This window comes from Sus scrofa, chromosome 1, assembly GCF_054392235.1.
Source record: "Sus scrofa isolate SSC_HxYL_T2T_F1_AM1 chromosome 1, Sscrofa_HxYL_maternal_Yorkshire_Landrace_v2.0, whole genome shotgun sequence".
Lineage (NCBI taxonomy): Eukaryota > Metazoa > Chordata > Mammalia > Artiodactyla > Suidae > Sus > Sus scrofa.
The window spans coordinates 258406618-258419372 of NC_139383.1; the positions used below are offsets into that span (position 1 = coordinate 258406618).

The following is a 12755-nucleotide window of genomic DNA, read 5'->3' on the forward strand; positions in this document are numbered from 1 at the left end:
TTCCAAAATTATTAGTCGCTTGCCTTGGCAGATGATTTTTTAATATGAGTTTTCTCAAGAGATGCTTCCAGCAGCCTCAAGACAAGAAGACTCAAAGTCCTTTAACTTCACAAATGGGTTTTCTCTGTGTGTTTGTATTTACTTTCTTCATCCTATTTCTGTCGTATCTTGTACTTTGGTAAGGGTGAGACTCGCCTCCCTCTAAAAGGTCTGGGCATCCAGCTCAGGCAGGTAGACAGAGGGTGTGGGGTCCTGAGGGGAACAGAGTCCTTGTTTCTGTGGAGGAGTGGATAAGAATGGATAAGTCCTAATGTGAATAGGAGGAGAAAATGAACTGAATGAAAAAAGAGTGGGTGAGAAATATCCTGTGACACATTACTCCTCTAAGCTGGGAACACTATGTGCCAAACTTCTCCAATAGTTTTGAAGAGTTGACTTATTGAAGAATTCAACAAGATGGTCATTGGTAAGTAAGAAATCATTACTTACACTGGATGATTTATGTTCCCATGACTCGTGTTAGTCTAGATATGTTTTTCCCTCCTCTAAAGTCTTCACCATTTCCCTGCCTTTTTATATTCATAGGGTTGCTTTTGTATATCTTGTTCCTGAAATCTTCTAAGCCATTCCCCCCCCAGTGCACTGGATTCCAGGCAAAGAGCGTCTTTGAACTCCTGGTGATGTCACCTGATATTTGTCTGTGTGCTAGTTGAATTTGTGTGCAGCTTTGAATTCTCTTTCCAGAGAAGTAAAGTTGTGTGGCTCTTGCAGATTCACTTAATCTTCAGCAGCACATAAATGATCCCTTCATTCTAAAGTCCACATGGTTGATTTGGCAATTTCTATAGATCTGTCTCTCATGGGTTTGCTTTTGTCTGCTCCTTCCTTTTCTGTTAATTCATTATTTCATGAGATTTCACTCCATCTTATTTATCATCCCCAATTCAGGCCACTTCTTATTCTTCTCTTCAGATTTAAAGCTTTACAGCCCAGCCTCCAAGAGCCTGCAGTTTTATCTTTTCTTATTGCACATCATCCTCCCTCTTGTTAACTGAAGCCAAGACTAGGAATGATGTAATTCCACATTCCATTGGTCAGATGTAGGGATGGCTTTATAGGGATTCTTTCTCTGAAGACCTCATTCCATAAGAACTAAGGTAACCTAAAAGAGGGAAAGAATTGCAGGTCACTGGCTAGACTGAGAACTTGTCTGCTGAAGATCTTCATGTTCATTAGTTTGGTTAGGAAATATGTCTTTTAGAATTCTGTGCAGACGACTTTTGTTTATGCGGGTGTGTTTTCTTTCTTCCTTCCTTCCTCTTTTTTTTTTTTTTTTTTTTTTTTTTTTTTTTGCTTTTTAGGGCCACACCTGCATCATATGGAAATTCCCTAGGTAGGGGTCAAATCAGAGTTAAAGCTGCTGCCAACCTACACAACAGCCACAGCAACATGGGATCAGAGCCACTTCTGCAACCTACACCACAGCTCACGGCAATGCTGGATCCTTAACCCACTCAGCCAGGCCAGGGATTGAACTCTCATCCTCATGGTTACTAGCAGGGCTCATTTCTGCTGAGCCACAATGGGAACTCCCCTTTTTTTTAATTACATGAACTCTTTTTTAAAATATATGAATATTTTGATAATAGCATACTGAAGGCTTTTAAAATATTTCAGGGTAATTTTATTTTAAAGGCTCTAAGTTTTTACTCATATCTCAAATTTGATAGTGTTATTTAAACTATATTTTTGTTTAAAAACTACACCTTTTTTTTTGGCCATGCCAATGGCATGCAGACATCCCAGGCCAGGATCAAACCTATGCCACAGCAGCGATCTGGGCTGTTGCAGTGACAGTGCTGAACCTGTTCAAAACAGGTTGCTAGTTAGGTGTTGGAAACTTTAACTGGAGTATCAAAATTAGAAAGATAAAAAACAACTATGTGAGAAGTTCTGGAAATCTCAAACCTCTCTATTTATAGTCTTTTCACCTCCCAATTCTTTTTTTTTTTTTTTTTTTTTTTTTAATGTCTGCACCTGCAGCATATGGATGTTCCTAGGCTAGGTGTCAAATCAGACCTATAGCTGTAGGCCTATGCCACAGCCACAGCAACGCCAGATCCATAACCCACTGAGCAAGACCAGGAATCAAACCTGCATCCTCATGGAGACAGCATCAGGTCCTTAACCTGGTGAACCATGAAGGGAACTCCTCATCTTTCTTTTTTTTTTTTCATTGCGTCCATAATGCTCTTTCTAAAATATAACCCAAACTTCCCTGATCATAAGCCTTTGGTGAGTTCTTTTAATTTCATGAATTAAGTCCAAATTCCAAGAATTGACAATGCAAAATCTCCACACTGGTTTTAGCATCCCTTATCCTCATATTTTTACTATTTCCTTTCCTCTTCTCTTTCTCCTTTCCCGTATCCCATCCTCCCTTGCTTCCTTTCCAAGTGTTTAACTTCCACAATACGCCAGACAAAGCTGTGAGACACAAAGGGGAATGAGTCATCCTCAATATTCCCATTCCATTCTTCTGCAAAGGTCTGCAGTACCTTGTACATACCCTGGTCCTTTTGTCTTCTCTCCACCGTGTTGCCACCACTCACTCCATCCCACTGTTACTTCACCTTAAGTGCCATCTCCACTACCATTTCCAAACTCTTCTCCTTCCTGAACACTTTACAATCTAGTGTGCCCTCTTTCTTTCTTCTTTCTGTTTTTCTTTCTTTCTTTTCCTTTCTTTCTTTCCTTTCTTTCTTCTTTCTTTCTTCCTTTATTCCTTTCTTTCTTTCTTCTTCCTTTCTTTCTTTCTTTTTTCAAGGCCACATCCATGGCAAATGGAAGTTCCCAGGCTCGGGGTTGAGTTGGTGCTGCAGCTGCCAGCATACACCATGGCCACAGCAACACCAGATCCATGCTGCATCTGCAACCTATACTGCAGCTCCACAGCAATGCTAGATACTTAACCCACTGAGTGAGGCCAGAGATCAAATCTGTATCCTCATGGGTACTGATAAGGATTTGTTACTATTGAGCCACAATGGGAACTCCTAGGATGCTCACCTTCTATGTGCTTCCTGTAGTATATTTTCCCTTAATTAAAAATTTTATTTTCTGATCACAAAAGCAGCACATACTAATTCTATAACACTTTAAGAATGGACATAAGTATAAAAATAAAATATAATACATGCAAAAGATATTCACTTGAGAATCCAGGTGTCCAGATTCTAGTCCTAGCTCTACCACTTAGGAGGTGAGGGACATTGAGCATAGCATTTATCCATTTTAGGCTTTATATTTTTCTCCTCTGCAAAATGGGAACTGACTACTGATCTGTGAGGACTATTCTGGTTGCAGAATTCAATACTTAATTTACTTATCTATAAATATGTATCGAGCATCTTGGCGCCACTGTTGGGCAGTGACATACTCTTCATTGCCACACCCAGAGCTTGGCTCAAAGTGGACCTTTCCACCATCTTGGGAGAACAAATGCATGCTTTGAGAGTTTCATAATTTTATTCTCCACAGACTCAACTTTTAATGACATTTAGGAATTATATCAAATTTACCCAACTTATTTAATGGTAAAACATGCTGGACTTGAATTTTACCATTAGATTTAGGGTTTTTTATCCTATGTCTTTACTCTTTTGCTTTCTTTTTTCCCCTTCTAAGTTCACAAAATATTGAAGTCTACCTACTCGAACAACATCATAAACTTCATTTTTTATTTTTATTTAAATAGCTTATAAATTCATGATTGCACTGGTGGCATATGGACATTCTCAAGCCAGGGATTGAATCCAAGCCACAGCTGTGACCTACACCGCAGCTGTGGCAATGCCAGATCCTTTAGCCCACTGTGCCACAGAGGGAACTTCCCGTAAACATTAAAAGATTTGGTTTGAAACCATTGTAAACCCATATGATGTATGAGCTTATATTTAATGCTGTCCTCCCTTCTGAAATTTGAAAACATTTTTTTTTTCAGTCTAGAACTCCATGATTTGAAGATTGGGGGGGTAAAGTCTCTGAGAGTTGTATGAATCTATAAGATTCATGCCAGCATTAACTAGATAATGGTGTAGATTTATAAATCCATATAGTACTTCAGAGTTTCTACATATTTTTTAGGAAGTCCTGTCATAACACAACTCTTCTTTCCTAAATATGATATCCAGGAAGCCCTTCAGTTGTTTGCTACATAATTACCCTTCAAAGCAGTCCCTCAGTCTTACAAAAGCAACGCATAGACATTTTGTTTCCTCTGTGCTTCCTGGCGTGAGTGGTGGGGTGGGGTGAAATTCGAAGGCTCCTCCTGGGACCGCCACTTGTCTGGGTGATGGTGGGCAAATGGCAAACCCCACCCCTGTGACTCGGTTTCCATCTCTTTAAATTGCCTTTCTTTCCCAATTGTAGCAATGATCAAATAAGACGGTATAGCAAAATCTTTTGAAAACCAAAAAGCCCCATCAGAGGTGGCAGGAGTAATTCTCTTAGATCCGTTCCCAGGGGTCATGGGAAAGCTGTCATATGCCCCCATCTCATGTAAAACATCTATTCTTTGATAAGGATGAAGAGTTTATATTTGGATTTAACCCTATGGTAATATTAACATGTAACCAGAACTTGGGCATTGATGGATTAATTGCTTTCATCTATTATTTCCTGTTTTTGGAAGTGTTTCTCTATGCTCCCTAGAAATGGATTAAAAATTACTGTTATAATTCTATCCTCATAGTTATGATTATAGTTCTATTCTGTTAGGAGTATAAACACATAAGCACCCCCATCATGAAGTCCCTCTTTAACATGCCAGTATAATATACTTTTATTCCAGAAGGATGGAAACACAAATGAACAAACATTTGGTATTGTTAAAATGTGAGAGAGTGTAAATCAGGGTACCACAGGAAATCAGTCACAGAAAATGTGAAAGGTAACCCACCCTCTTAATTGCTTTCTTATAATATAAAAATACATCACATATAACTGTCCCACCGTATCAAAATAGAAGCAAACCAATCCAAAGGAGAAACTGAGTTTTACGTTCTTCCCCTCCTCTCAATATATTTTATTGAGATATAGTTGACATGTAACATTGTATTAGTTTTAGATGTACAACATTATGACTTGATATACATTACAAAATGATCATCACAATAAGTTTAGCTACCACTCGTCATCTCACACGGTTACAAATTTTATTTTTGGGAAGGATGTGAACTTTCAAAATCTATTTTCTTTACATTTTCAAATATATAATACAGTATTGCTAACTCTAGCCGAGACTTATCTTCTGGTCTCTCCATACCATGTTAGATTATGCCTTCTCCTCCCTTCCAATGATTTTTTAACCAGAAGCTTCTGAGGCAAAACAACCATTTTCTGCTACTGTAGTAGATCCTCACCATAAACAGTTTACTTAAGTCAAATAGGTTGATGTATTTTGAGTTGCTAAATTTTCATTTGATTTTAAACATCTATGTATAAGCGCTCACATAATTTTTTCCATAGGTATTATCCTATTCATTTTTACAGATGGGATTCCAAAACCAAGCTCCAGAGAGGTCAAGCAATTTGCCCAAGGTTATGTAATGGTTGGAAAACTGAGTTGTTGATTTGTTCTCAAGCACCAAATCCCACACTTTTTATCCATGACATTCCCAATCATCCTTCCTCAGCTGTAAGTAGTAGCAACTTTTCTCTCATCAGTTCTCCTATAATTCTTCTTTCTGCACCATGTCGTTTCTCATGTTGCAGGATGCCTTTCTATCGGTGACTTGGAGGAAAGAATAAATAACACTCTACCTGGGAGTGGAGGGTGTTCTTCCACAGAAGGAACAGGAGAAAATGGTTTTAGGACGAGGCATGGGGAGTGCTTATTTGAACTATCCCATTGAGACCATTTTCACCAACTAGGTTTCCAAGTCCCCTGCTTATTTCCTGGCACATGGAACTTGTCTTTGGGACCGATGCTGTCCTTCATGAGGCTTCACGGGAAAGAAACAGACATTTCAAATCTTGTCACCTGACAGATCCAGGCCTCCTCCTAGAAAGAAAACAAAGGCAATTTATGTAGGAAGGAAAACCTGAGTCAGTTTGCTCTCTGACTAAAAGATGAGAGAATGCCAAACTGTAAATCCCAGGTAGACCTGTTTCTTCTCAGTTGAGAGGCAGCCTCCTGACTCACTCTGTGGGAGAAACAGACACTTTATGGAGGACAATTCTAACAGACCATTTCTCCTGGAGACTGCAGGCATTCCCCCTTCAGTTCTTACTTGACAATGCAGTCCTGATATGGGTTAGAGGAGAAGACACACATGGCTTTCTGGACCCTGTCACGACTCATTTCTCCTGGAGACTGCAGGCATTCCCCCTTCAGTTCTTACTTGACAACGCAGTCCTGATGTGGGTTAGAGGAGAAGACACACATGGCTTTCTGGACCCTGTCACGACTCGACCATGGATGCACGATTGTCTTGGTTTCTACCTTTCCAGACAATCAAATAGCTATGATTTTATGGGAATTAATGGGGTGTCAACGTGGCATCTAATAGGTATAACAGGGCAAATTGAATATATGCAGACCTGTGTGAGGGAGTTTATCTGGATAAATACATAGTAAGCTCTCACCATGGGTCAGGCACTGAGATGTTTACTTTTTAATCCATGTCTCTCTTTTAATTGGCACAACCACTCTCCTATGAGGCTGGTGGAATAAAGACTAACCTAGATCTGGCTTAACTCAAACCAGAACTGAATTGCTTTATTGCTGTCTGCAATTGAGCCTCCTAATCCATCTGAACCAGTTCCTGTGTGAGCCAGTTTTAAATACAGTGGATCCTCATGGAGCATTTTTCACTGGCAGATCCACTAATCTCTCTTGGTTTTACACTGGCTGTCAGCTGAGGGATGGGGGGTGGTTATTGGCTCATTTATTTTTCAGACTGGAATCTTCTACATCTCTGAAAAATGACTAGCCAGCTGGTACAATATGGTGGACTGGACAAAAAAGAGACAAAAGACTATTTGGAGTCAGACAAGAATTTGAATTCCAGCCATACCTCATTGTCTCTGTGTTGCATTGGGAAAGTTACTTTACTTCTCTGGGGCTCAGTTTATTTATCTGTAATATGAACATGACAAAGCCTATCTCACTGGGTTGTGGTGGAGGTTAAATGATGTCCATTGAGGGCACTGGAGATACTGGAGAGGCAGCAAGAGGGAGGAGGCAAGAGTTGAGGAGGAGAGCTCTATGTGACATGGCCCATTAACCAGACACGCAGTACCAGAGTGCAAGAACAGTGATGGAAAGGGTGAGTGGGCAAGATATTTTCAGGCACTATGACACCCCTAAATAAGGGCTTTGATAAGGGGAAAGTTCTAACTGCAACTGAAGACAATAGCTTTTCCAAGATGGCCTCATTACATGTTCAATGGGGTGAGACTATTTTGTGGGTTCCTGCACACTGCCAGGAACCCTGTGCCATAGTTTATTCTTTCTCAAAATGCCTTTCTGCCTGTTCAGAGACCAGACTCAAGGCTTGCTCTAAAACCTACCTGCTTGCTCTGTCAGGGAACACAGGTGGATTATTGTGGTTAAAGTCATTTTCTTTCTTTGATGTGTCTCTTTTAGGACAACCTCCCCGCGAGGGTGGTGGGTACAGTGAGTGAAATGATTTACCAGGAAGGTAAGTGAAGGAGGCTTCAGGTGATCAATGGCCTCTGCAAAGTTGGAGGTCACTAAAAGGTTAGCCTGGAGGGCTGCATTCCAGAAAGCTAATACAAGGTGAATTGGGTTGGTCTTATTTCACCCAGAGGTCATTGCTCCCCACCACCACCAAACACATTGCCTTCAACATTTCAGGTTGTCTTGATTATATACAAACTCACCTATATTTCATTCTCTCTTCTGAGTGGTCCTGGCCTAGTTAGGTCCTGTGAGGACTTAATGAGGCAGAGGAAGCACAAGATGTAGTCTCTGCTCTCAAGAACCTTATTTAGCTAAAAAGAGAGGATGGATAAACTAAGAAATAACATAATATGTATTCCATATGCTCTTCACCCCAATTATCAGTGGAAAAGAAGACCAGATTCTTGTGTTCTGGCAGGTGCTGATCACTGATGAAATATTCATCAAACCATTACAAAATGGAGAGAACATAAGCATAGTATTTTTAACCTCAGTATAGAAGTGTTATAGAACATACATATCTGATCATTATACTAATTTCCATTTTATACACACCTGTTATATACACAGGTAACTGTCTTTCCTTCTAATAGTCCTTTATTTTGATCTTGTTACTTATCCTTTAGTGTTTTTAATTTTTTCTTTATTTTGTGAAATGATCTTGAGACCATAAAGTCACTGTTTCTTCAGGTTCCACACTTAGAAAAATAAGTTTGTGGTTTGCCCAAACTTTTGTTTTTTTAATGCCACTGGTCCCTGGGAGTCACTGGTTCAAAGCACAAAGAGGGGAGCAAGTCAGCAGCTGTGAGAAAAGACATCTTGGGGGAAGGAAAGGCCTGCTGATGAAGAAGGTATGTGTTAGAAACAGGTGGCTGATACTTTGAGATGGTTAAGTAAAGATAACTTGGAAAGGTGGATTTTGTATAGGAAGGAATAAGGAGCCATTCATTGTCTTGAACTAGAAATTGACATAATGAAAACTACATTTGGGAAAGTGAATATTTCATCATGACCTGAGATGCATTAGAGGAGTGTGATGTTAGCCATTTATTTTAAGAGAAATCGCTTAGACATTTTCTAAGTTAGAGTTATTAACGGCCAGGTGGTAGTCAAGAAATTTTCAAAAGATTCAACAAAGAGGGCAGAAGTCAAGGAGTGCAGTACTTGCGATTAATCCACAAATTTCCAAGTTTGTAGAGTCAGGACGTGAAAGTCGGGGTCTTTCCTTTATTTGGCTACGACTGCACCACACTGGGAAGCATAGCAAAGTGGACAAGAGGGCAGGCTCTGGTCTAAGCATTCATCTTGGCCTCTTCTCTTAGCAATTATGCAACCTTGAGCAAGTTATGCTTCATTTTTTTTTCCTGTGAAATATATGAAACACAGTATTACCTACATCATAAGGCCATTGTGAAGATTAAAAGAGATAATGAAAGTGATGTGCTCATCAGAGTAGGTAGCACAGAGCAGGCTCTGAATAAGCAAAGTTACTGTGTTCATCTGTGTTTTCTTTGGCAGGACACTTATTCTGAGTCCCCGTCCACTCAAATGCGAAAGGGGGTAAATCAGAACTACCTTGAGCAGTTATTGTGAAAATTAGAAGCAACGGATGTGAGAGCACTTTGAAAATTATAATTTGCTATCTGGAAACTAGATTTTATGATTCTGGTTGTTCATAATAATTGGTCTCATAGAAAAATCATGTGTCTAGAACCTGAGCTAAAATAAGTTATTTTACATTTAAATGGTCTGTAGGATTTACCAAGGATGTGTTCATCTATGCAATGTTGTGTGGTTGAGGGTCTGACCCTGGGCAGTAATTGCTGAGTTGGCTGAGGGCAAGGAACAGAGATTCATGTTAGTGGACCTCTAGACCATGTCAGGAAAGCTTTTAAGGTTAGCCGGGTGTCCATGTGCCCATATTAGCTGGTACAATATGAAGAGGCTAGTCCTGAACCCATAGAAGTTCAATAACCCCTGTCTTTCATTTATTTTTTAATTGTTATTTCCCCAATTCAACCTTTTTTTCTACTGTACAGCATGGTGACCCAGTCACACATACATGTACACATTCTATTTTCTCACATCATGCTCCATCATAAGTGACTAGACATAGTTTCAGTGCTACACAGCAAGATCTCATTGCTAATCCATTCCAAAGGCAATAGTTTGCATCTATTAACCCCAAGATCCCCATCCACCCTACTTCCTCCCCCTTGGCAACCACAAGTCTATTCTCCAAGCCCATGATTTTCTTTTCTATGGAAAGTTTCCTTTGTGCCTTATATTAGATTCCAGATATGAGTGATATCATATGGTATCTGTCTTTCTCTTTCTGACTTACTTCACTCAGAATGAGAGTCTCTAGTTACATCCATGTTGCTGCAAATAGCATTATTCCATTTTTTATGGCTGACTAGTATTCCATTGTGTATATATACCACATCTTCCTAATCCAATCATATGTCAATGGGCATTTAGGTTGTTTCCATGTCTTGGCTATTGTGAACAGTGCTGCAATGAACATGTGGGTGCATGTGTATTTTTTAAGGAAAGTTTTGTCTGGATATATACCCAAGAGTGTGATTGCTGTGTCATATGATGGTTCTCTGTATAGATTTCTAAGGTACCTCCATACTGTTCTCCATAGTGGTTGTACCAGCTTACATTCCCACCAACAGTGCAGGAGGGAATAACCCCTGTCTTTTGATGAATAATTCAGGTCATGTTCAGTCAGTCAATCAACAAACAATTCTCAAGCATTTGTCATGTGCCATGCCCAGTGCTACGTGCTATGAGTACAGGAAGGAATTATTCAGGGTTGCTACTTGGAGGTGCTTCTACTCTGGAAAATAGGCCAGACCACAGGCATAGCAGCCACATGGGGCTTCTGGATGGTTCTGTCTACCACAGTGAGCACTGCGTAGTTTAGTGGACACAGCTCAGGGCACAGTATCAGGAGATTAGTCTCAGCCAATTACTATCTGTGTGTGATGTTGATTGGACTTAATCACTCTGGCCCTTGGTTTCTGTATCTAGACAATGGTAACTATATACACTGCCTATGTTTGTTAAAGATATCAAAAGAGAGAATCAGCATCTAGTCAAGGGTAATCTCTCAATAGACAGCAGGTGTTTTTACTATAGAGAGAGGGTATAATATGCATACACTCAGGCCAGCCCTCTTCCAGGTGATCATGTAGTGGTCACCTTTCGTTGTCTAGAGATGAAGGAAAATAGGAACTGAATATGGTTCCTGATTATTGGAAATTAACTTTTGTTGCTTTCTTTCTATCAGTAAACTCTGGGATACATCTTTTCCCATGTGTTATCTCTATAATCCTGAAACACCCCCAAGAAAAGGAATATCATACTCCCCTCTTCTAAAGGAAAAAGTTGAGACTCTGAGAATCTAAAATTTCCTGCCCAAGGAACACAGCTAATCAGAGGTAGGCTGGGATTTGAACCCAAGCATTTTCCTTCTTACCCTGGTAAGTGGGTAAGTTTTCTCCTCTCATTCTCAGGAAAGTCTAGATAGTTGAAATTTTAGTTTGTCACTGCTACCACTCGTGCAGGCTGGATTATATATAAATTTTCATCAAATGTTTTATTATTTCAACCAAAGGATATCTCCAGGTATATTTGGGGTGGCCTTTGATTCTATAAATAATGCCATATAAATCATCCATCTGTGAATTAAGACATTCCTTTGGGAACTTGTTTATGTTTCCATAGTGATATGCCATTCTAAACAATCACTATCACAGATAGTATACTCACTATGAGAAAGGGAAAAGCTAGGAATTAATGTTCATTGAATACCTACCATTTGCCATGATTCCATTCAATCCTCAGAGGATTCATTTATTCAATAAGTGGTTATTGGGTGCCTCCTCTGTTTCAGGCATTCTGGGTGTGGAGGGTACAGAATTAAACAAAATGTACAGAACCCATGCCTTTATGGAAATTAACATTCTCTTGGGAGTTATAAACAATAAATAGACTATATATGTGAAATGAAGAGAAGTACTATGGAGATAAGGGGATGGAGAAAGTTGGCAGGATAATGGGCATTTATCTCCATCTAATAGGAAGAGTCCCACGGAGACAGAAACTTTGAGTAAAGACATAAAGATGAGAGGGTGAGTCTGGCTGACATCTGAGGAAAGAGTATTTCAAGCAGAATAGCACATGCAAAGGCCCTGAGGTAGGAGTATGGCTGCTGTGTTTGAAGAACAACAGGGGGCAGAGTGGCTGGAGTGGAGTGAATGAGCAAGAGAATAGTAGGAGATGAGATCAAAGAGATTATACAGGCCTGAACATATAGGGCCTTGTAGACCACTGTAAAGATGCTGGCTATTATTATGAATGGGATAGAAGTCACTGTAGTGTTTTAAGAAAAGCATGATCTTATTTCTGCTTGGAAAAGGTCACTCTGGCTGCTAAGACCATTGAGAATGTGTAGAAGCCTTTTGCAATAACCCACGTAAGAAAGATGGTTGCTTATACTTGAGTGGTGGCTAAGAGAGAAAAATGGTTAGATTTGTGATGCATTTGAAAGGTATAGCTGTAGGTATTTGTAGATGAATGGGATGAGGAATATGTGAAAAAGGGAGAAACCAAGGATGACTCCAAGGCTTTTGGAATTGGAACTGGAAGAATAGAGTTACTTTTAATGGGGACAGAGAAGACTACTCAAGGAGGTGCTAATTAGACCTTGCTCACACCCACACATCAAGGCTTTCCCCACACAAGACCCTGCCTCCTTCCAGCTGGGCAAAACCCACAAAATGATGAAATCTTCACTCAAGTTCATAAGTAGGCATGGTGCAGATAAAAGTCTCGCCAAGGGCTCTGAAAATGACTCCCTTTCTTCCCCTTCAGACTAATTAGGAAGGGAATGCTTGTTGTGAAATTAGAGTACTCTAGTAAACCCTAGCCAAACTCTTGGTCGACTTGTTGATTATGGAAAATGGGGTTTTCCTGGCAACTTTTCCACATGTTTCCACTGTTTTTCCCTATCCAAGAGATGGACCTAGGTGCCAAA

General features: G+C 39.9%; 1 long non-coding RNA gene across 10 annotated transcripts in view; it reads left to right on the forward strand.

Moving 5' to 3' along the window:
* Nucleotides 1-12755, forward strand: part of LOC110256021 (uncharacterized) — a 494788-nt gene that overhangs the window by 434467 nt on the left and 47566 nt on the right. For 2 of the 10 annotated variants that reach the window (XR_014825674.1, XR_014825661.1), the window contains 2 exons: nt 5554-5698; nt 7652-7706. The exons of 6 other annotated variants lie outside the window; for them this stretch is intronic. This is a non-coding gene — a long non-coding RNA (uncharacterized LOC110256021). Of the gene's footprint in view, nt 1-5553; nt 5699-7651; nt 7707-12755 lie in introns of those variants that run through there. 2 more of the 10 variants (XR_014825660.1, XR_014825673.1) reach the window with 1 other exon arrangement.